Here is a 25,565-nt window from a genome sequence, read left to right as displayed (position 1 = left end):
TCTTCTCTTAGGCCTTATCATGAAGGGACAGAAGGCAGGACACATATCTCACACACATATTTATTTCTTTTTCTCTGGCAGCTTCTTCCTTTGTTGCCCTCTTTTTCAGCTTGAAGATTCTTTTATTCTTTTATTAGTCTAGGTAGGAAGGTCACACTTATGGATCTGGATCTTTCCATATCACCTCCAGGGTTTTAAACTCAAGAATCAAGACTTTCTACCTTTTCTGGTTCTACAGTCCGTCCATAGCAGCAATGGATGTCTCCTAACTCTCATCTGGAGGGGGGCCTCTTAGGGAGCAAATGAGTGACTTAGGTGGAGGTCATCACCTCAATTCGTACTTGGAAATACTTTGTCACCACATAATTATGATGTCCTCAAGCCCTAGACTTTTAGAAGGAAGAATAAGAAGGAAAATTAATTGGCTGTGATTAGTGTTAGACTATGATGTAGATAAGAGAATTCGAAGAAAGCTTTTAATATCTGGGGCCTGAGTGGGTAGAAAATGAATGAAGTTGAAAGGACTAGGAAAAGAATGACAAACAGGCAGACAAACTAGTTGTTTATGCTCTGTTGCTTGAAATAACTGAATCTGAATAAGAGCCACACATGTAGAATGTACATCAATTTTACGAGCGATCTAAGATGAACAGATTCTAGAGGATCAAGCCCCTTAATCTGACTCACTAAATGGTTTGACAATGAGCACATCCATTCATTAATTTACCTTGGGAATTATGTCTAAGAGGATGACCATTAACGCCCATTTATGCATGACTACTGGACCACTTGGATGGGACTTGATGCTTGGCCATCAGCTGGATCAGCAGGTTGATGAGTGAACATAGAATAACGAACAGACTCAGCTGTAATTAAGAGCTATCCAACTATCAAACAGGACGGATTGCTCTTCTTGGTCCTAGGAATATTTCTAAGATATACCCTAATAGTTTTTAGAATCAGCAACTTTCCTTCTCTGGAGATTGTGACAAATATACCACTGATTTTCTATACTTTTTATCTGTCATCCAAAACCTCTGTCATTTCCTTATGACAGTTTGCAATTTCTTAAATTACTACTAATCTTCTACTAGTTACATTTTAAATTGATGACTTCCCTTTTGGGAGAGCATGCTAGACCCCTAGTGAGATTTAGAAAGCACCCTCGAATAGCTAGCAATATGTTTGTGAATCATCTCTTAGGTGGCTTATTTCCTGCCATGATTCCTGCAGATGGCTAATCTTATCCATTTTATGTTGATTCCTGTTAGTACTAACCTCCAAGCATGATAATATCTGACTCTGTCCTAATTTTAGATTAAGCTTTTTGAGTTTTTTGTTGTCATTGTTACCCTTCAGCCTTCCTTTCTAAATTTCCATATTTCTGGTGTTTGCCAGAATTTTAAAAAGAAAGTGGTGGGGATTACTGCTTTCAGTTAAGGGTATGCTGAGAATTTGATATGTATTCCATACTGAGCTAATTAAAATAAGAATATGTTAATTGCAGTCCTGCTTCTGTTCATACCACAAAATCTATCAATTATAATGTATTGAATGTACTCGCTGGTGTTTCTTTTTTTTTTTTTTTGTCAGACTTGGAGCTTCACAAAGACTGTTGTTCATCTTAGTGACTGGATTATAATAGGAACTTAATATATAGTGAATAAACAAATATTAGTAAATTATACATTAAAAGAAGCTAACTGTAGAGGCTTAAGGGGTTCACTACATAACACGTTTTCCTTTCCTTCTGCAATTTGGTTTTCCTTCCCCAATGAAGATCCAGGAATTGCACAGATAAAGATAAAAATAGCAGCTCATTACTCTGTCCCAAGTTCTCAGAAGAATGCTTGGAACACATAAGTAGTCAATGAATATTTGGTGGATGAACAAATTAGGAAAAAGCTAGATTGAAGAATGTAACATAAGGGCCAACAAAGTTGGCTTCCTGATATTTCATTTCAGAATTTAAGTAACCCACCCAGTTTAAGGAAAATCTGGAAAACCCCAAACCTCTCCTGCAGGCATCTGCAGACTTCTTTCTACAGCAGCCTCCCCTAGGCAGGCTGCTTCTAAAGGTGAGTGAGAGCTTGCCCGAGCAGGGAGAGTGGGTGAGAAAGTGAAGAGAAGCCGCCTCATAAAATAAAAGACCATGTGATGAATTCTCCTTTGTAACATTTATAGCTTCTGGCTCCTTTAAGTCACTGAAACTTACATTTCAATGTATGATCAACAGAAGCTGTCCAGCCCCGGGGAACATAGGCAAAGGAACTAGGAGGAAATTATATTTTCTATTTTTTTATTGTGTTTAAATATGTAATATCACATAAAATACATAGCACAATACAAAACAACAGAAAATTTACCATATTAACCATTGTTAAGTGTACAGTTCAGTGGCCATACTTAAGTGCATTCATTTTGTTGTAGCTGTCACAATCATCCATCTTTAGAATCCATTTTCATTCTGCAAACCTGAGACCCCACATCCATTAGACAATAACTTCATATTCTCCCATGGGCATAAGCCTTAGCAATCTCCATTCTACTTTTTGTCTCTATGGATTTGACTACGGCAGAAGGAGGATTTTAAACAATCAGTATTATCACAAATAAAGCCTCAATCGGAGGATGAAATTTAGATGTGTGCCTACAATAGGCTTCTTAACTCTCAATAACTCCAGTATTAAGCTCACTCAACCACCTGCCAAGCACACTTTCCTCCCATGCACTTGGCTTCCGCCACAAGGCCACCTAGGAAATGAGGCTGCAGGTTAGCTTGCTCTGTGGACAGGCAGTCCCTGAAAGGCGTGCAGAAGGATCTGGACTGAGCATTCTTCCTTCAAGCTGCCCAGGGAGGTGTGACAAGACTTCCCATGGAGGAGAATGTGGGAGAGGCCAAGAGCCTTAATCTGACGGAATCCCTCCACAGGTCCGTAAGGCCAAAGAATGTCAGGAAATGTGGAGAGGAAACCTAGTAATCTGATCTCACTTTCACAATAAGTACTGTCCAACCAAAAAAAGGAAATCAGAGTCAAAACTAGGATATGTTTGGAGGACAATGGCAATTAGCTGCAAATTATATCATGTTATCATCAAGTCATATTCATCCATTTCATACTATTAAAAAAACCTGACGGCCTTAGAAGTTTATTGCTGACAACTTTTATATACATGTTTGTTTCTAAGTTGATTTTTTTTGGTATTGCAGAAAGAGAGAGTAACAATTCTACAGTCGCAGACTAAAGAGATTGTTATCCTCCAGAGATCACTTTTTTAACCCAAAGTGAATCAGTGGCCTGTGTCAATCGCTGTCTAGATAAGCTATGGTAAAGCATTTGCAGAAAACGGAGACAGAGCTGGGAGAGGGAGGGAAGGGGCCGAGCGGACTCTTCTTCTCTATTTGCAGGCCTTCCTTTCCCACCAAGAGTAACGGACTCCTGAAACACTCTTTCGCACATCTTCTCTCTCAAAGTTATTCAAAATTGCGGCTAAAGCTGAAGTCAACAAAAGACATGCTGGGGTAGGGTACTTTATATGGGCTCTAATGAAGCAGGCATTTGCACTGCAAGAAGCAATGTCTCTTTGTTTAAAAACAAAAACAAGGGGTGCCTGGGTGGCTCAGTGGGTTAAGCCTCTGCCTTTGGCTCAGGTTGTGATCTCGGCATCCTGGGATCGAGCCCCGCATCGGGCTCTCTGCTCAGTGGGGAGCCTGCTTCCCTCTCTCTCTGCCTGCCTCTCTGCCTACTTGGATCTCTCTGTCAAATAAATAAATAAAATCTTCATATTAAAAAAAAACAAACAAAAAACAAAACAAAACCAAACCTCTGATTCCTTCTGTTACCAACATGCTAAGAACAGATAACCTAGGTGTTTGGGTTTTGGCTAACTTTAACTGACTGTACATTTTTTTCTGAAAGCTTTTGGGGTCTTAAAGATTTTTTACACCTGCCTAAGTTAGAACGCACTAACAGTCTAAGGTTGGAGATCTGACAAGCAGCAGTTGGAGGACTGACTTCCCTGGAAAATTGCCCAAGGACCCTAAGTCTCGACAACCCTTGCACAGGTACTTAATCAGCTCTCCTGAGATTTTTCTCCCCTCATCTCAGAAGATCTTATTGCATTTGGCATTCCAAGAATCTTAAAAAGAATAGGGGCTTTGCTGAGGCAATGATGTAAAAAATATATATTTTGCATACAAGGAAAGCTGCTCCCTTGAAATCCACTCTTGCAGGCCACCTATGGTGTCACAAAAAGATTTTTTCTGACTGGTGGCCCTTAAATATAGTTCCCACACACTTGTGTAGAAACAGAGGCTATTTTATCTTTAAACAGAAACCGATGCTTTTATACCTGGAACATTACCCTGGGAGAATAACTCTTGCCCAAGACCTACTTTAAGAAAAACCAAGTGGAATTTGCAGCTTCTCTGCTCTTCAATGCTGATTCTGTTCTCTTCTTGGAGGATGAGTTTCTGTCTGGCTCTTTGTTCCTTTCTCAGGCTGAGGAGGAGGGAGGGAGCATAAGCAGCTGAGCAAGCTCCACCCCCACCCCCCCACGCCCCCCCTCCCGCCCAGCCTATCCTCCTATCCTCCTATCTCAGAAATGGCTTCCTGCTGCCCATCACCCCCTTATTCTCCCAGCCTTGGGCTCTGCTTCTTGTTCTTCCAGCCCTTCTTTGGAAAACTCTAGAAAGCTGCAAGGGAGCTGACCTGGTAGGTCCTGCCAGCAGATGTGCATTGCCTCTGTAGGCCTGAATTTCAAAAATCTCTGAAGGCAAATCTTCTTATTAAGCATTTTGTTTTCTTTAAAAGCACTGATGCATTTTGTACAATTCCCCTTCTGACAAAGGTTATTTCACCATTAGTGGACTTTTGAAGCCGATATGTCATTCAGCTAAATAAATAAGTGGTGACAGAAAGCAGGCTTAAAACACATGACTAGTAGAATCAAATTAGTAATTTGAAAATTGGCTTTTAGGGGGTTGGTCTCTGCATTTCTATGTCCTACCAAGCTGAGACCACAACTCATTAATAATTGCTGATGACATTGTTTCACCTGAAGATGTATTTTTTTCTAGGCTTGGGTCTATTCTTTCTTTTGCAGGTAGTTAAAAGTTTTCATTTAATATAAACATTATGCTCGGAGGGTCGGTATCCTTAGATCTTAGAAACTTTCTGCTGACCTTTGTGGAGGCAGGTGACCTTTCGCTCTGATGAGGTGGAATAGGAATCCCACCTTCAGTAAAAAGAATGACCTTGAAATCTTGCCAGCTTACAGTTTCCGAGAATAACAGTGTCCTTACTTCTAAAGTGAGGAAAGTGATATTTACAGCAGGTGTCTCAAGAGTTAAATGGAATCATACGTGGAAAAGCAGTCAGTTCGCTGCATAATCAAATCCAGTAACTCTCAATTCCAACAGTGAACTGGGAATCAGATTTCCTGCTCTAGTTGTCTTTTCCACTTCCTCACAGGGTGACCTTGACATAGCTACTTAAACATTTGAAGCCTCAGTTTCCTCACCTTAAAAAAGGGAACCTAAAAATGAGACATTGGTATGTAGAAATGGCTAGTGCTGTTAGGCTTGTGGTAGTTTTCTTTTTTTAACAGCTTTATGGGGATATAATTCACAATGCATACAATTCTCTCATTAAAGCATATAAGTCAGTGCTTTTCATGCATTCACAGATACAGGCAACCATTAACATGTCAATTTTAGAACATTTTCAGCACCTGAGAAAGAAAATCCTGGCGCTTTTCTTATCAACTCTTTATTCTCTTACCCTTAATCCCCCAGTCCTAAAAAATCCCTAATCTCCTTCCTGTACCTACAGATTTTCCTGCTCTGGACATTTTTTATGAATGGAATCATGATATGTGGTCTTTTTGTGACTGTGTGTTCTTTCACTTAACATAATTTAATCAAATTCATCTAAGTTACAGCATGTATCAGTACCCTAATCTTTTTCCAGGCCAAAGAGGATTTCATTGTATGGATATACCACATTTCAATTAGCCATGCTCCACATATCCATTCAAACGTTGGGTTGTTTCACCTCTTAGCTACGACTATAAACAAATGTGTAAAAACTTTATGCAGACCTACGTTTCCATTTCTCTTGAATAGATACATCTGAGGAGAAGGATTGCTAGGTTGTATGCTAACTCTACATTTAATGGTTGAAAAAAAAACTGCCTAACTCTTTTCAAAAAAAGGTTGCACCATCTCATATGCTCACGGGCAATGTACAAAGGTTCTTTTTTTTTTTTTTTAAGAACTTATTTATTTATTTGACACAAAGAGAGAGAGATCACAAGTAGGCAGAGAGGTAGGCAGAGAGAGAGGAGGAAGCAGGCTGCCTGCTGAGCAGAGAGACAGATGCAGGTCTCCATCCCAGGACCCTGAGATCATGACCTGAGTTGAAGGCAGAGGCTTAACCCACTGAGCCACCCAGGTGCCCCAATGTACAAAGGTTCTTAAGGGGTTTTGGAACAAGTCTCCCAGAATGTGGCACTTCGGCATATGGATTATTTTGAGCAGAAGACAACCAAGGCCCAAAAAGCTCAGGAAGAATGTTTAACCTCCCCTTTAACTGCTTAAGAAAATTTAGATAGAGGGCTTGGTTCAGGAGGAGAGTTACCACCAGAGATAGCTGCAAAGAGTACAGGCTAGGTATGAAAGCTGGAGGGAGCTCCATAGGGCCTGTTTGTTCAAATTCTTTTCTGTGTTCCATTGTCTCTGCACCGCATATCAAACATTTGCTCACCAAAACATTCACTCTTTCCATCTTCCTGTGAATTGTCTTCCTTCCTTTTGAAGCTCTGGTCTTCTTTCCTCTTCTCCTTAGCTCAGGATGGCCTGTAAACCTTAATTGCCTGACTGTCTGAGAACCTCTCCTATCTCTGTGAGGCTTCCATACTTATGAAATTAAATTTGTTTTCCTCCTCTTAATCTGTTCTATGTTGATTTAATTAATAAGCCAGACAAAAGAACCTAGAGCTTCCTCTCCAACAGCTCCAGTTTCTTCACATCCTTGTAACCACGCATTATCTGACTTTTGATTCCAGTCATCTCAGTGGGTTCAAGGTGAATTATTTCTCATTGCATGTACACTTGATTTGCATTTTCCTGATGATTATGATATCAAATATCTTTCTATGTGCTATTTGGTCATTCTTCCTTGAAGAAATGTCTGTTCAGATAGATATGTCACCCATTTTTAAATTTGGTTATTTGTCTTTTTTGTTATTAAACTATAAGGATTCTTTATATATTCTAGATGTAAGTCCTTTATCAGATATATAGTTTGTAATATTTTCTTCCATTCTGTGGCTTTATTTTCACTTTCTTGATAATAGTCTTTGAAGCACAAAACTTTTACATTTGATGAAGCCCTCCAATTGATTTATTTTCTCTTTTGTTACTCACGCTTTTGAATCATATCTAAGAATCACCTACCAAATCCAAAGTCATTAAGATTTGTCCCTATGTTTTCTTGTTAGAGTTTTCTAGACCTTACATTTAGGCTTTTGATCCATTTTGAATTAATTCTTGTATATGGTGTGATGTAAAGGTCCAATTTCATTCTTTTCCATGTGAGTACCCAGTTTCCCCAGGGCCATTGGTTAAAAAGACAGTTTTTAGCTCCACTGGTTGATCTTAGCACCCTTCTTAAAAATTGGTTGACAATAGATGTATGGGTTTATTTCTAGATTCTCATTTTTACTCCATTAATCTCTATGTCTACTGTTGTATTAGTTCTACACCAGCTTGATTAATGTTACCTTGTAGTAACATTTTGAACTGGGAAGTGTGAGTCTACTTTGTTTTTCTTTTTTCAAGATAGTTTTTGCTATTCTAGGTTCCTTGCAATTCCATATCAATTTTAAAATCGGCTTGTCAATTTCTACTAAGAAGGCAGCTGGGATTCTGATTTAATTTGCATCGAATCTATAGATCAGTTTGAGGAGTATTGCCATCTGAACAATACTGTCTTCCAAGTCATGAATACAAGATATTTTCTAAGTATTTACATCTTTCATTTCTTTAAACAACATTTTATAGTTTTCGGAGTATAACTTTCATTCCTCTTCTGTTAAATTTATTCTAAATATTCTAATTTTTATAATGCTGTTATAATTGGAATTGTTTTCCACATTTCATTTCAGATTGTTCAAGTATATAGAAATACAACTGATGTTTGTACATTGATCTTGAATCCTAAACCTTATAGAAGTAGTTCACTGGGTTGTTTTGTTTTAGTGTATGCCTTAGGATATTTTTGTATACAAGATTATGTCAACTGCAAATAAAGATAGTGTACATCTTCCTTTCTGATCTAGATGCCTTTTTTTCTTTCTCTTGCCCAACTGCTCCGGTGAGAACTTCAAGAACAATGTTGAATAGAAGAGATAAGAGCAGACATTTGTTCCTGATAGCAGAGAAAATATCCAGTCTCTTTACCATTTACCATACTTAATTTACCATTAAGTACGATGTTATCTGTGGGTTTTTCATATGTGGTCTTTATCATGTTGAGAAAGTTCCCTTCTATTCCTAGTTTATCAAGTGTTTTTATTATGAAATGTTGATGAATTTTTGTCAAATGTTTTTGGCAATTATTGAGATAATTATGTGATTTTAAAAAATTCTATTGATATGATGTATCATGTTAATTGATTTTCAGATGTTGAACCAATCTCACATCCTTGGTTTAAATCCCAATTAGTCATGGTGTATAATTCTTCCTCCTATATGCTACTGTATTCACTTTGTTAGTATTTTGTTGATGATTTTTGCATCCATATTCGTAAGAGATATTGGTCTTTTGTTTTCCTGTGTTTGTTTAGTTTGGTTTTGGTATCAAGGTAATACTGGCCTCATAAAATGAATTGAGATGTATTCCCTTTTCTTCCATTTTTTGGAAGAATTTGTGTGAAATTGGTATTAATTCTTGAAGTGTTTGGTAGAATTCAGCAGTGAGGCTGCTGCTAGGTGTGAGCTTTTCTTTGTGGATAGTTTTTGAATTATCAGTTCAATCCCTTTACTTGTTATAGTTTATTCAGATAGTGTATTTTTTATAGTCAGTTTTAGTTATTTTTTATCTTTCAAAGAATTTGCCCATCTACTTAATTTGTCTAATTTGTTGCTGTAAAATTGTCCATATTATTACTTTATGAGCCATTAAAACAATTCTGTAAGATCAATAATAATGTCCTCTCTTTTATTTCTGATTCTAATAATTTGACTGCTTCCTTTTTTTGTTTTCTAGGTTAATCTAGTTAAAGGTATGTTAACTTTTTTAATCTTTTCAAAGAACCAGCTTTTTGCTTTCATTGATTTTCCCTGTTATTTTTCTATCTTCCATTTTGTTGATTTCTATTTTAATCTCTATTATATCCTGTTTGCTTTATGATTTGTTTGCTTTTTTTCCCCCCTGTGTCTTAAGCTGTAAGGATAAAGTTACTGATTTGAAATCTTTTTTCTTTCTTACAATATGTATTTGCAACTACAGAGTTCCCTCTAAGTTGTGCTATAGCTGCATTCCATCAGTTTCATTTACATTAATCTCAAAGTGTTTTCTGATTTTCCTTGTGATTTCTTCTTTGAGCCCCTTGTTATTTAGAAATGTGTTGTTTAATTTCCAAATATTTGTAAGTTTCCTAAATATTTTCCTGCTATTATTATTTTTTAAAGATTTATTTATTTATTTGACAGACAGAAATCACAAGGAGGCAGAGAGGCAGGCAGAGAGAGAGGAGGAAGCAGGCTCCCTGCTGAACAGAGAGCCTGATGCAGGGCTTGATCTCAGGATACTGGGATCATGACCTGAGCTGAAGACAGAGGCTTTAACCCACTGAGCCACCCGGGCGTCCCTCCTGCTATTACTTTCTAACGCCATTTCACTGTGGTTGGAGAGCATACTTTGTATTTTATTATGTTTACATACTATGTATTATTTGCCCTTTAATTTGCCTTATTTTTCTTCAGAATATTATGAAGACTACCTGAGACTGTGGACTATTGAATCTTCTTTCCCAAAAGGTTACAATGTCTTTTTTATGGACTAGCATATAGTTTATCCTGGAGAATGTCTCATGCTCCACTTGAGAAGAATGTGCTGTTATTGGGTGGGATTTTCTATAGAAGTCTATTAGGTTTAGTTAGTTTATAGTTGTTCAGGCCTTCTATTTCCTTGTTGATCTTGTGCCTAATTTCCTATCTGTCATTGAAAGTGAGATATTAAAGCCTCCAACTATTGTTGAATTATTTGTTTCTTCTTTTAGTTATGTCACTTATTGGTTCATGTATTTTGAGTTTCTGTTTTAGGTGCCTGTATGCATGCAATTTATATATCTTGTCAATTCATACATATCATTATAAAATGTCCATGTTTATCTCTAGAAACATATTTTTATTTTAAAGCCAATTTTGTTTGCATTCAGTATAGTGACCCATCTTTCTTACGATTGCTGTTCACATGATATATCTTTTTCTATCCCTTCACTTCAATCTATTTGTATCTTGAAGTCTAATGTGTATGTCTTACAGATAGCCTGTAGTTTGATCTTACTTTTTAAAATTGAGTCTGACAATTTCTGCCTTTTGATTGAATTCTTTAAGCCAGTCACATTTAACATTATTGTTGATATAATTGGATTGATGTCTGCCATTTTTCTTTTTGATATTTATGTCTTATGTATTTTTCTTCCTCTAGCCCTCTTCTGCTGCTTCCTTTTATAATAAATCAATATTTTGTAGTGCAGCACTTTAATTTGTCACTCTATTTCTTGACTTGTTTTGGTAGTTGCACTAGGGTTTACCATATACATCTTAATTTATAAAATGATGCTAGAATGGCAGTGACATTGATAAGGCCTTATTTCCCTATTTCTCTGACCATACTCAGTTGTTAAACTCTAGTAATTATTGATGGTTTACCTCTGTAGTGCTTTCACAATGTCCCAGTGCATAACAATTTGGTTAGTATTTTGAATCTCTTTTCAATTGCCTTTCATCACAACCTCCATTGTTCTTGGGATCATGTTAGGTTTAAATATATCCATCTGGTTTGCAAATGAAATCGATATATTTCGGAAGAGACTAAGAGCTGGGGTTTTAGAGCCTCTTTTTCCCCTATGCAAAAATCTCTAAAACAGGAGTCTGGCACTTGAAGTGGGGATAATGGCAACCTTCTCTCTGATTCTGCTGCTCCAATAGCTGAGTGTTAGGTGGAGGGAGAGTTGTGTGGAGAGGCAGCAGCCTGCGCTTCTCTTGGCTTGTTTCTCCTCTCATGGAACCACAGGGGAGGCAAGAGCTCCCAGGGCTCCAGAATGCTCTGTGAGCTATGCCCAAGGTAGAGCCTCCAACTCATGAGTCAAAGCTCTTCAGAGGATGGGAGTCCACACCTCTCAATCACACTTGCCTAGGGCTTAGCCTCAGTGCAGCAGACAGTGTGTGTGTGTCTGTGTGTGCACGTGCACGTGTAATACTGTGTCTGTCCTCTTGGGAAGAAAGCCCTCTTACAGGGATCCATGGGGAGACAGAGGCCTGCCCTCTTGGCTGCAGCAGGGACAGGAAGGGAGAACTGTCTTGGCTCAAATACCACAGACTTTCATCTTTCTCAGCAAAACTTCATAGATTTTCTTGAATCAATGCTTTCTTTATTTGCTCTTTGCCCTTAGGACCATTTGCAGAGGTTTTAATAGTTGTCTTTTCATGGTAAGTATTTAATAAATGATAGTTATCCTTCCCTTTACCCCTGTTTCCTCACAAAAGATGGAAAGGATCTTGGAAGCCTCCTCTACCCAACTCTTATTTTAGGGTTTCATAATTACTAACTGCCTTAGAAAGACTTCTTTGAGAAGTCTTGAGATCTTCTTCTATTTTCTTGTGATATAATTAGGGTTCAGCTTCCTTCTTTATACCAGGTAGAATCAAGAACACTTTAACAGATGATGAGGAAAGATAATTTAATGCCATCTTTTTTTTCCTGTCGTCCAGAACCTTCACTAGCCCTAAGCCTTTATATTTTACCCAGCTCCTGGGGGTATTTCTAAATAAATAATGACTCAATGTTGCCCTGGGGTCCTATGAAAAGCAAGCTGGTTGGATATTTATTCATAATGGCAAATTCTCAAGAATCTTAGTGAATCATAATAACATTTCATAAGCACCTTTCGCTCATCCCACTACTATCAGATTTCTTCCACAATACCCCTTCATTCCCATCAACATCTGAAGTTTATACTTTGTGGGGCATCTGAGTGGCTCTGTCGTTAAACATCTGCCTTTGACTCAGATCATGATACTACGGTTCTGGGATTGAGCCCTGCATCGGGCTCCCTGCTCAGCGGGAAGCCTGCTTCTCCCTCTCTCACTCCTCCTGCTTGTGTTCCCTCTCTTGCTATCTCTCTCTCTCTCTCGGTCAAATAAATACATAAAATCTTAAAAATAAATAAATAAAGTTTATATTTTGGTGTATTCAAGCTGCTGATACAATTTTCCTGCACTCTGGCTTAGTGGTTTCAAGTCTTGGTCATGCAGGTCATGCTCTAGTCCTTCTACTTTCTGCATAAATGTGGGGTCCCTTTATTACACGATCAAGTCAGAGCTCTGAATTAGTGGTGTTCTGTTTTGAGGGTCTCTTTGGACTCCTACCAAACACATCGAAGTCTACAAGAGCTCAAACAGGACTGTTTTGAGTATTCCTTTTCTCACTTCCAGATTTGATTATTTGCCATGTTTTTACTTCAGAATATCATGAAGACTTCTTGAGAGTATGGACTGTTGAATCTTATTCAGGGTTACAATTCAAGGGTCCATTATAATTGAGAATGGGGAAAAACATAGAAAATAGATTTATGTACAGTTGGAAGAGATATAGACTCAGAAAACAAGTGAGATTCAGAGAATAAAAAAGAAGAAGAAAACTCATGAGAGAAGAGAAAAAATATTCCATCAGCTGAAAGCTAAAATTAAAAACAAAAAAATCGTCTGAAATTTTACAATATTTTCTAAAATACAATCTTTTGTAATATATACTGTATGATTGCTAATCTCTGTTTATGACATTTATCTTTATGAATTCATCGAGTTCATAAGGGAGAAAGGCTAAAATAGTATTGGCATTATCTTGCTGCTCTTCATGAAGAGAAATGTCAGTGTCATAATAAAAATGAGATATTTTTACTGATACTCCTTTGATATTATGTAATAAAATTACAATTAAAAAATCAGCCAAGTTTTTAAATGTTCTGATTAATAAATGCATAAGGAAAAATATCTTCATTTTTATTGAAAGGCAATGGCATGGATATTAAAGATTATTTTATTTGGTTTTGGAAAATAAATTTTGGACTATAATATGAAAGTGGATATACTTGTTATTCAGGGAATTCCTATCAAATGACATACCAAGGCCATGTTGTGAAGATCTACTTGGGGGGAAGTGATAAATTCTCCACGTTATACTTCCGGTTCTCTGATACGTTGCCTCCACATTTCTGTATTTGCAAAAGTTGCCAACACCTTTCCCTCTTAGGCAAAGCACATTTGCCTTTCTAAGCTTGCTTGTCTGTCAGCCTCTGAACTTTCCTTGGGATTAGAAGAGATAAATAAGTGTTTTTTTGTTTCAAAAAGACATTTTTGATAGTCGGAAGTAAGAACCCGAAATATCTTTCCTTCTAAGATCTGCAGGCTGCATATGTAATTGGGGACAGTGACAAGTCGATAAAAGAGTTCAAAGGATGGGGCGCCTGGGTGATTCAGTAGGTTAAGCCTCTGCCTTGGGCTCAGGTCATGATCTTAGGGTCCTGGGATCAAGCCCCACATTGGGCTCTACTCAGCAGTGAGCCTGCTTCCCCCACCCCTGCCTGCTTCTCTGCGTACTTGTGATCTCTGTTTGTCAAATAAATAAATAAAAATCTTAAAAAAAAAAAAAAAAGAGTTCAAAGGAAAACAGGGCCAGTGGGAGAGAGTGTAAGGCTTCTCCAGAAATGAAGAGTGGATCGTTGTTCTCCAAACCAGTCTGTAACTTTTGTTAAGCTGCTACTATACATATACTCGCATTTTTGGTTATGTTCATTTCACCATTTTGGATAGTTTACACCTTCTACAGCTCTGGATATTCCTCATAGCAATGACAGAAACAAACAGATGGATATGGACACAGTGACCTGCCCAGCATGGCAGAAGCCTTCACAAAGGGGCCGACTTCTAGGGGTCATCCTGCCGAAGAGCTGTTCTGACTTCAGCTCGCTGAATCTCTCACTGCCCGCTAATGACCACAATCAAAGATATTTCCCATTTGTGTAAGACACACTCAAAAGTAATACGAAACTCCAGAGTCATCGCATCAAGGACAAATTCTAGTATTCTGTGGATAGCTGAGTATTGTTATTATATCAACAGAATGAGAATATCATTATTATGTTTGATTTTCCTCCTGATGGGTATCTTACCATATTTTTCCAGGCTATTTTCCCGCAAGCATATGCTTTTCATTTGCATCAGAAGTTCCCTCATTAAGATGATCGTGTCCAGGGTTCGCTCCAGCTGGTGTTGAGCAACAGACCCACCGACTCACCGCATGAATAAGGCTTCGTTCAGGCAGAAAGATGAGCTCCTTTTTCTTTTTTCCTCACTTTTGTGACTAAAGGAGGAAAACAGTGATATGCAGCTTATGTTCCTGGTGATTTGAAATTGAAGCACATAACGCAGGCAGAAGCTGAGTCTGAGAGCAGAGACAAAGGGTCTATAAAGCATGAAAGGATCAAAGGAGAATGTCAGCGTGAAGTAGATTGAGAATAAAGAAGAAAAGGGAGAAGTGGGAAGAAGAAGAGGCTGCTAAGGAGAAAGGAAGCAACCTGCCTGCAGCTGGGGAGAGCAAAACAGTGGGGACAGCGGGTGGTCCTGGTGGGAGGGATGCCCAGACTCGGAGCAATCAGACAGAGACTCAGGGTAACAAATGAGGAGAAAGTCACTGTTCCTCCATGTTAATACCCCATTGAGCAAATAGTTCATTGAATTAGACTTGCAAAATGAACACCATATATCCCATTATAATAAGGAAGAAAATGACTGTATTAAAACTAAGACCAGATCTATGAAACGGAGTGGGAAATACTTAAGACCGGAAAGATCTAGATTAGCTCCGAGAGATGGAGCATGAATCAGTGTTTTCTGACTTTGTCACTTTCAGAACTTGTCCACATGAAGTCGAGATGGGAAACGTTTTATCTCATAACAAATGTGGGGAAGTGATTTACCGTCTTCGGTTCCTGAGAAAAGATGGTTATAGATCATACCCAGTAGGCATTAGGAGGAGATAAAGTGAGATGTACCTGCACAGCTCAGTTTGGGGAAACTAAGGGGCACCCTATTTCAAAATACCAACTTACTTGAAGACTTTCTGTTCTTAAAACTTCACTACTCTGGTTCTGTTTTCCTTTGCTGTTAGCGGGAATTGATGGGCTATCTATGCAAATAAAACACCAGGTAGTGGGTTGAGGTGCCTGGGTGGCTCAGTGGGTTAAAGTCACTGCCTTCGGCTCAGGTCATGATTCTGGGGTCCTGGGATCGAGCCCCACATTGGGCTCTCTGCTCAGCAGGGAGCCTGCTTCCTCCTCTCTCTCTCTCTGCCTACTTGTGATCTCTGTCTGTCAAATAAATAAATAAAATCTTAAAAAAAAAAAACAAAACCCAAAAAACAAACCAAAAAGCACCAGGTAGTGGGGAAGGAGGAGGTGGAGGGCAAATGGGGAGAAAGTCACTTAGAAAAGTTTAGGGGGTTTCCTGGGACTTAGGAAGGGTTCCAAATGTTAAACACTTTCCTTCTATCCTTGGCCTGAATTAGATCATTGCCACTATCCTTTTTGTGATAAATATTTTACAGGAAAGCCTGGAAAGTGAATGTTCAAGGGTCTCAACAGGGGTTATGCCCTCTTTCCCCCTCCAGCCGCAGGGGGCGATGTCTGAAAACATTTCTGGTCCTCCCGCTGGGAAGGCGGCACTACTGGCATCTGATGGGTAGAGACCAGAGAAGCTGCTAAAACGTCCAACAACTTCCAGGACAGCCCCCACCACAGGGAATTATCTGACTTAAAATGTCAAAAGTGCTAAGGTTGAAAAACGCTGAGGGACTGCCCCCGTCGTATAAATGAAAGACAAATAGTTTCGGGCAAATTCATTGGTTCATCCATTCATTCGTCAGCAAACATTCAGGAAGTATGTCCGAGGCAGAGTTCTGGGAGTTGGGGTATAATGGCAGGTGCATACAATCCTTGCCTTTAGGGATTTGCCACTTTCAACACGAACATCTTCTAAAGATTTAGAGCAAAGAGAGAGTCATCCCAGGCGTGTTGACAGAGAGAGCTTCAGGCCCAAGTGGTGTTTAAACGGTGGGGTGGTGGACACTCAGAGGAGGGGGATCCGCTCTCTGAAGGCAGCAAAGGAGGAAACATAGTGCAGAACAGGAAGCAAACCCACGGGACAAGATCTGAGCAGACTGGAGCAGAAAGAGGGAAAGATGGTGTTGGAAGGCAGGCAGCCGCTGTATCAAGTCTTGAAAGTCAGGCTGAGGTTTTGTTGCTGTTTGTTCATTTGTCTGTTTGTTTTTACTGCACCTTGTAGAAAAGGGAATCTATTGAATGGTTTTTTTGTTTGTTTGTTCTAGGATGTGTGTGTGTATGTGTGTGTGTTTTGTTTTTTTATTTTTTTGTTTGTTTGTTTGTTTTAGAGAGAGAGAAAGAGAGCATGTAAGAAAACATCTTCACATCTCTCGTGGAGCCCAATGAGGGGCTCAGTCTCACAATCCCGAGATTATGAACCTCGCTGGACCCAAGAGGTGGGGATTAATGTACTGAGCCACCCAGGCACCCCACATGGGTTTTGTGCAGGGGTGTACCATGATCAGAGAGCTGGACTTGAAGCACTTACTGAGTAAAAGTGCATTAGTGGTAGCCTTTGGAAAGTTCCTTGAATGTCCTCACTGCTCCCTGCATCAGCGGCCTTGTGAAAGTGCTGCTCAGCAAACACCCCGTTCTCAGCACTGGGGCCGGCAGGCCTCCCCAGCCTTTCCCAGATGCTGATCTTCTCACTTATCTCCCATTTCCTTCCTTTCTTCACTGTTAGGATCTCATCTTTATTACTGTTTTGTGAGTCATGGCTCTAGGTCCTTCTAGTGACAGAATTTGTTTCACATCCCCTGTGGTTCTCACACATCAGCCTCAGAACCACCTGGGAACAGTGTGGGTGGGGGCAGAGGGGAGGGATTACCAAAGGGTGATTAAGATGTTCATTATTAACCGTGGTGATGGTTTTATGGTGCATGCGTATGTCAAAACTAACCAAATTGCGTATTTTAAACAGGTGTTATTTACTGTATGTCAGTTACACTTCAACAAAACTATGGAAAAAAAAGAATCCCCTGGAGGGAGTGAGACTTTTCATTTCTAACAGTCTTCAAGAGGCACCGATCTTGGATAAACCAATTCCCTTCCTCTTTCTGCGTGATTTCCAGATCTTCGGTCACTATCCCTCTTGAGGGGTGGTTCAGCACAGGCTGACTTTACTTCATCAATTGCCATTTATCTCTGGTCATCTTAGTCTGGCTTCTGCCTTCAACTACTCTTAACAAAATCGTCCCTTCAAGGGGTCCTAGGCGATAATCCTCATACACATAGTTCTCCCGTGCTAGTTTTGTTCTAAATACTTTACACATACTTTACACATTAGCTCCTCAATCTTCATAACCAGCCAATGAGAATGATACTATTATAGTTTCTATTCTAAGGTGGCAAAACAAAAGTACAGGGAGGTTTGTCAATGGGCCCAAGTCACAGGGTGAAGTCTAGACTTACATCCGGGTAGTCTGGTTCCTGAACCATGTTCTTATCCTCTACTTGTCTTCCCCTGACTTTCTGAAGCTGACTGGTCACTCGTGGCTGAGTCATGTTATTCTCCTATAAGACATAAACAGCCTCCCAGAACAGTAACCTCAGACAAGGCTACCCTTAGACCATGGTAAAATGAGCCCAAACAAGGCCACTTCATAATTTTGTTTTAAAAACAGATAATAGCAAGGTCACTGTGCCACCACAAACTATGAAACACCCTCTCTCTCAGCCCAAACAAGTGACTGCTTCTTCTTGACCATTTACAACTTTGTCCTCCTTCTAGCTCTCCTGCCCTGTAGATAAGATTTACTGAGATAGCCAATCACAGAACCATCCCTGCTCTCCGACAGAATCCAGTTCACAGTGAGCCTGAGCCCCTGCTTCCTTAGACTCCCCCCAGTCAGTCATCTAAAGCCCAGTTCCCGTCTTAGCTTCTAACACCATTTTACCATTTTACCATGGTTCCCATGATGCGTGCCTTCCCTCCTACAACAAGTAATACACCCAACTAGTTCAATTACATGGCGACTTTTGGCGGGAGGGCACTGACACCTCCATGCTATGGCTTGTCACTCTTTGAAATCCTCTTCTTCCTTGGATTCTAGATAATATCGTCTCTCGATCCCCTCCTATTTTTGATGAGTTCTAGTGATTTCTACTTCTTGGTAGTCATGTCCTGTATAATCTCTTCCCTTTGCGGAGGGGCTGGACCTAATGACTCCCTACTAACGAACAGAACATAATACGATGTCCCTTCTGAGATTAGTTGATAAAAAGGCTTTACCTGCTCTCTCAGTTGTTCATGCTGATGGAGCCAGTTGCCAGATGATGAGCTGCTCCACGGAGAAGCCAGCAGAACGTAGGCATCCCACAGAAAAAAACCCAGATAGAAGTGTCAAGGAACCAAGTTTGACCTCCAAGCAATAGCCAATGAAGAAATGAGTCCTGAGCCCAGAACCACGTGAGTTACTTTGGAATTGGATCCTCCCCTAGTTGAGTCCCCAGAAGACCGCCATTTCCTTCCTTTCCTCACTATGGACTGACACCTGGACTGCAGCCTTGGGACAGACTTTGAAGAGAGACATTCAGGTAAGTCATGCTGGATTCCTCACCCACAGAAATGATAAGATAATAAATCTTTGTTATATGAAGTCTAAATTTTGGAATGAGTTGTTACACGACCATAGATAACTATTACAGACCTCTGTAATACAAAGATGATTCTACACCATCAACCTAATTATGTCAATGGTAAGGAATCTTCCATGGCTGCCCACTGCCTCTAGGATAAAGGTTCACAGTCTGACCCAAGGTTGGATGTATCCTTTGTTTAGCCACAATAAACTGCTCCTCGGACTTGGAACATACCAAGTGACTTAGATTATCCTGTTTCCTTTCCTTAGATCATCCTGTTTCCTTTCCCTAGAAAACTGCCCACTCTGCCAGGTCTTCCCACGAGCTTTCATATTAAAATGAATTCCTCCTCCCCCCACTTTCCAAAGCTCAGAGGAACACGTAGAAATGGGCAGGAAAGATAGAGAAAGCACACAGACAGGAAGAAAAATAAATATAACACGTGAGACAACAGCTCTAAGAATGATAACAGAAACTCATTGGCTCCGGAGAGAACAGACTGCACACCTGCTACAAAATTCAGACCAGCCCATCAAGGGGATGGAAGACTTCTCTGTAAGGGAATCACTTTGATCCTTAGGCTGGGAGTTTACATTTGTAGCTGGGGGGAATGAGGGTCGAAGCCTAGGTGAAAACTTGCTGTTGCTATTTTTGGCCAATCAACACAAGCAGCCCGAGGCACAGGCAGACGCCTAGGGCACTGTTCCTATGGGTGCCCATCATTTGATAGCCTCTGGCTACGTTTATAAATACAATTTTCAGATGTCATTTTTGGCTCTCAGAACTTCTGGCTCTCGGAGTGACTTCACTCTCCAGCCTCAAATTATGTTTCTTCCCTGCAGAAAATCTATGACGAAACCAGATCAACTCTGCTGAAAATGGCTCTCAAATCTCTTCAGAATCTTGTTTTTTATTTTTCCTGTTGGAGTGGCCATTTGCTCTGAGCAAGTTTATATGGGAGAGACCATTGCTAAAGACAGCAGAGCTGAGATCTATTTAATAGGAGGCGAATCCAGCAGGCCCCTCCCAGATGACAAGGGAAGGGAGGGGGCTCTTCTACTCCTTTGAAAAGGCAATGTATTAAAATGCAGTCATTGACGGGTGGAGTGTTCTAGAATTGATGCTTACCTACTGGGAATTTGGGTTAAGTTTCTCTGGGGGTGTAACAAAACTGTGTATCCTCCTGGGAAGCTGGAGAAGAGGACTAGAAGCAGCAGAGTGTGGATCTTTTTAGCACCGTGGGGCTGAGACAGCAGAAGTGATGCCTTCCCCTTCATTATCCTGATGGTGGGCGGGAAAGGTTGCCTGTGGCTGAGACAGGTAGAAGTTGTAGTTAACAGCAGGAGAGTGGCTCTGCTAGGGCTAGCCTGTGGCCATGTGTTACTCACTTATCTTGCAAGAGTTTTGACACTGTTAAGAGTCTGGGTAAATTTTAAAGGAGTGCCCTCATCACTGTTTAGGGCTACAGGTAGTTGATTAGAAGGAGAATGCATTAAAGGAGAATAAGATACCCAATGTATTTAACTGTCACCGCGCCATGGATTTTTAGGTCCTGGAAAAGGCCTGAGCCCTGATGGTCATAAGATTTCTCACTTTGCCTAAGGTCATAATGAGACTTTTTAATATGAAAAGCTTGCTAACATTTTATTTGGTTTATGAATTTCTAGAACTAATATACGTAACCCAGAGTTGTCATTTTAACTTTTATTTACATGGGTTCTTGGTTTGTCTGTCTGCCTTGCTCCCCCTCTCTCCCTCCTTCTGCCCCTTCCTCTGTATTCCAGGAACACATTCAAGATTTAGGCAGTCCCTGTCCTCTGCAAGTTTACTCCAGAACAGATGCAAGCCAGCCCAGACCCCAGAGATGTTCACTGCTGCATGTTCTCGTGCACTGGTCAAGGACAAGTCAGATTTCCAAGGTCTTCAGTTGCTGTAGGCTCCTGTAGGTGCTGTAGCACCTCCTTGCATAAGGAGCTCCCCCAGCCTGGTGTGACCTAAGGGTCCAGCTCATCATGCCTCTCCCCTCCCTGGCTGCCTCAGTCACCATTAAAAGTCCAAGCCTCATGCTCACCATCGTTGGCCAGGTTGCCCTTGGGTGCCCTCATTTTTCGTCCTTTTTCTCTCCTACCAAATCATTCCAAAAGTTCCCTTCAAAATTCATAGTCCATCACCCACAAAGTCCCGGTGTATTCAACCTCTTGCCCTAACATTCTACTCCCCTTCTTGCTCTAACTCAGGTCCTTAAACATTTCCTGTGTAGAACCACATAGTAGCTATTTTAGGCTTGGGGGCCAAGTAGTCTCTGTTGCAGCTACTTAACTTTGCCATTAGAGTGCAAAAGCAGCCATAGAAAATACGGAAACAAAGTGTTCCAATAAAACTTTATTTACAAAATCCAGGGCCGTCCAGACTTGGCTCGAGGGTGATAGCTCTGTAATTCCCATCTAACAAAAACCTGGCCACCACCACATGACTCCTGTTTTCCTCAGCTTTCAGGTGAAGGTGATTTTTCCCCTCTAACAACTATCCTAGATCACAGCTGTGAATTGCCAGTGTCTCTGGTATGTTCCTCTCTTCTTCAGTGACTTGAATACTTGAGTCACTCCACTTGCCACCCTACCACCATTCTTGGAGACCTCAGAATTTAATCAGTGGTCCATCCAACACTCTGGTCTCTCAGTTTCTCAATCTTTTGCAACCACTAATCTTATCCCATTTCATCTCAGCCACCCACTCACAAAGCCACACCCCAGATGGTACACATTCCTGGCATCACAATTTCAAAGATTTCCTCTCCAAATATCACTTCCAAGTTTCTTGAATATCTAGTAAGCCCAGGCCAGGAGTTCCCGGATTTTAATGAGACCTCAAATCACACACCACTTCCTGAAGGTCCCCACTTCTCTCCTAGACTTGATCTCATGGTGTAACCATTCCCCAGAAAACACACAGCCCTCCTGCCCCTCTGACCCCTCATCCTGGCTAAACCCAGGATATGTTCTCAATGTGTACCTGTTGCAGAGTGATTCAGTGTGGCAGACTGGATTTGCTCCTGAATAAATAGAGCAAATCTGGGGCACCTGGGTGGCTCAGTGGCTTAAGCCTCTGCCTTCGACTCAGGTCATAATCTCAGGATCCTGGGATCGAGCCCCGAATAGGGCTCTTTGCTCAGTGGGGAGCCTGCTTCCCTTCCTCTCTCTCTGCTTGCCTCTCTGTCTACTTGTTATCTCTGTCTGTCAAATAAATAAATAAAATATTTTTTATAAATAAGTAAATAGAGCAAATCCACACAAATCCCATTCTTCACGGAGCTATCATTCTAGTGAGAGAGAAAAGACAGTAAGTAGGATAGATAATTAAAGTATGTTGTAAGTTATAGGATGATAAATTCCAGGGAGAAAAAAAAAGGCAGAGAAGGAGGTTATAAAACGAGGGAAAACCATGAATTTTTAGATAAGCTGGCTAGAGAAGGCCTACTGAGAAGATGCTTTTTATGTGAAAACAAGAAGTAAGTGAGGGCAAAAAGCCATGCGTATATCCTCAGAAAGAACATCTCAAGCTGAGGGACACAGCAAATGCAAAGGCCTTCTGATGGGCATGTGCCTGGCTTATCTCAGACACAACAAGGAGGCCCATGTAGCTCAAGCAGAGTGGATGATAAGGACAGTAGGAGGAGATGTGTTCAGAAAAGAAATGGGACTACATTTGTCATGTATCGCTGCTAACAGATTACCACAAACTGTCAAGCTTTAAACAACACCCATTTGTTAGTTCAGTTTCTTTGGGTCAGGAATCCATGCTCAGCCTAACTGGGTCCTCCTCTGCTTAGGTCTCACAAGGGTGCAGGCCAGGTTGTCCGCTGGGCTGTGTTCTCATCTGGAGGCTCAACTAGGGAGGGATCCACATTCAAGCTCGCTCAGGTCATTGGAATTCTTCCGTTGCAGCTGTTGGACTGAGAGATGTCAGGGTTTCTTCTGGGGTCTCAGTGAAGCCCGCCCTCAAGCTTTGGGCCTACCAGATGGCCTACTCTATAGGAAGTTCACAACATGGCAGCTTGGTTATTGAAGGTCAGCAGGAAAGTGAGAGAGAGTCTGCAAGCAGGGGGAATGTAATTACAGGAGTGACATCTGGCATCTTTTCTGTATTCTGTTGGTTGGAAGCCAGTCACAGCTCCCACCAACACTCAGAGGGAAGGGATTACACAGAATCATGGACTCCAGGAGGGAGGATCACAGGGTCTCCTGGGAGTCTGTCTGCCACAAGGACTCAGATAACATAGGGATATATGGGTCCTTGTAAGGACTTTGATTTTTTTTTCCTCTTATCGACATGGGAAGCCATTAGAAAGTTTTGAACTGAGGAATGGCAATGATTTGTGTTTTAACAGGATTGGTCCAAATGACTGATTGAGAATAGGCTTCAACAGGCCAGAGACAGAAGTAGGGAGACCAGTTAAAGGCTATTCCAATAATCCAGATAAAAGTTGATAGAGGTAACTTTGGGGTAACAACGAGTTAGGAGAAACTTTACTGTGGATACATTTTGAAGGCAGACCCAACATGATTTGCTAGTTCATCAGAAAAAGAGAGGAGTCCAGGCTTATCCCAAAGTTTTCAGGCTAAGTTTTTAGCTTTAGAAGAATAAATTATGATGAGGAAGATGGAAGGAAAACAAATTTGAGGGAGAATATCAGGAGCTCTATTTTTGATGTGTTTGAACTGCCAGCCACTTGAACACAGGTAAATTAAACACTGGACACAGTCAACTCTGGAAGGAGAAGAAATACATCTTTATGAAATTGATGATGGTCTTAGATTTGGGTTTTCATTCCACACCCGCAGCACATCTGTAAGCACAGTGGTCTGTGTGTTTAGGGTGCTTCATTTATAGGCACAGGATGCCAGATAACATTGTCTTGAACCAAAGGGCCCATTTTATGGCAAAGGAAGTATGACAATGGGCACATGACCAATCCACCATACAGTGGATTCTTCCACATACCTCATTACCTGGAAGCAGTAAGAACATTGGGATGGCTTATTCAAGGTTTTGAAAAGGCAGGATCCTGGGCATTCTGTCCTTCAGGATGGGATATCTGCAGTGAACTCTTGGCTGGTACAGAGTGCTACATTTATGATATCTAGACTTCGGGGTCTAGGAACTAAGGGAAAAAAGTAGGATTGAACTTCTTACCATCACTCTCAGCACCCATCCATCCAGTGAATCTTTCTAATGGATTGAAAATTCTGGTTCCAGGAGATTGCTTTGGCCTAGACACAGTAAGTATTCTGTAAAAGTGAAACTACAGTGAGTCTGCAGCCTGGGCAATTTGGGTCTCAAGACTGGAGACTACCAGGAAAGAAAGGAGTTCCTCTACTGGCAGGAGAAATCAATTCTGATTGTCATGAAGAGCTAATGTTGTTACTAGAATGCGACAGGGAGATGCATATCTGGAATTCAGAGAATTCACTGGGGCATTGTGTAAGTGCTCCAGGACGGGTGAATCCAACTGAGTGCATTCAAAGTGGACATGAGTAGATCTGACACCTGCAAGAGGTTAACCAGCAGACACACATGGTGTCCATAGCATGCCCCACCTCCCACCTCTGGTTTTAGCTGCAGGAGCTGTGAATGCTACAGTGCCCTATCTCAAGCACCTTTTGGATCTCTGTTTCTGACCTCCAACCTTCCTCTGAAGCTTCACGTGCTCATTCAGGTGGGGATGTTGTAGCTGGAAAGCTCAAGGGATTTAATGCCTTCAGGAACAACCCTGGAGCAACAGAAGATGGGAACACATTGATATGTCCAGCCTCTTGTCTTTTCTTTTTCTCTTTTATTGGGATATAATTGACATTTAACATTGTATTCATTTTAGATTTACAACATGATGATTTTATATATAGTGAAATAGTTATAATAAATTTTACATCCATCACCAAGTGTTCACATTTTTTCTTGTAATAAGAATCTATTCTCTTAGCAATTTTCAGATACCTGATATAGTATTGTTAGCTATAATCACCAGGCTATACATTACACCCCCAGGACTCATTTATCTTATAAATGGAAGTTTGTACCTTTTGACCATTTTCATCAATTTCCTTCACATTCCCCCCCCCCTGCAACTCTACCTGTCTCAGACAACCAGCAACCTGTTTCTATGAGTTTGATTTTGAAGATTCCATACACTTGTGAGATCATGCACTATTGTCTTTCTCTAACATTTCATTTAGCATAATGCTTTCAAGGTCCATCCAGTTTGTTGCAAATGGCAGAATTTCCACCTTTTTTTATAGCTGCATAATATTCCTGTGTGTTTGTGTGTATGTATGTGTGTGTGTGTGTGTGTGTGTGTGAGAGAGAGAGAGAGAGAGAGAGAGAGAGAGATCTCCATTATCTATTCATCCTCTGATAGATATTTAGGTTATTTCTATGTCTTGGGTGTCATCAGTAATGCCACAATAAACATGAAAGGGCAGATATTTCTTTGAGGTTCTATTTTCATTTCCTTCAGGTATATACCCAGAAGGGGA

Source organism: Mustela nivalis (genome assembly GCF_964662115.1).
Source record: "Mustela nivalis genome assembly, chromosome: 14".
NCBI classification, from domain to species: domain Eukaryota; kingdom Metazoa; phylum Chordata; class Mammalia; order Carnivora; family Mustelidae; genus Mustela; species Mustela nivalis.
This window is presented reverse-complemented; position numbering follows the sequence as displayed.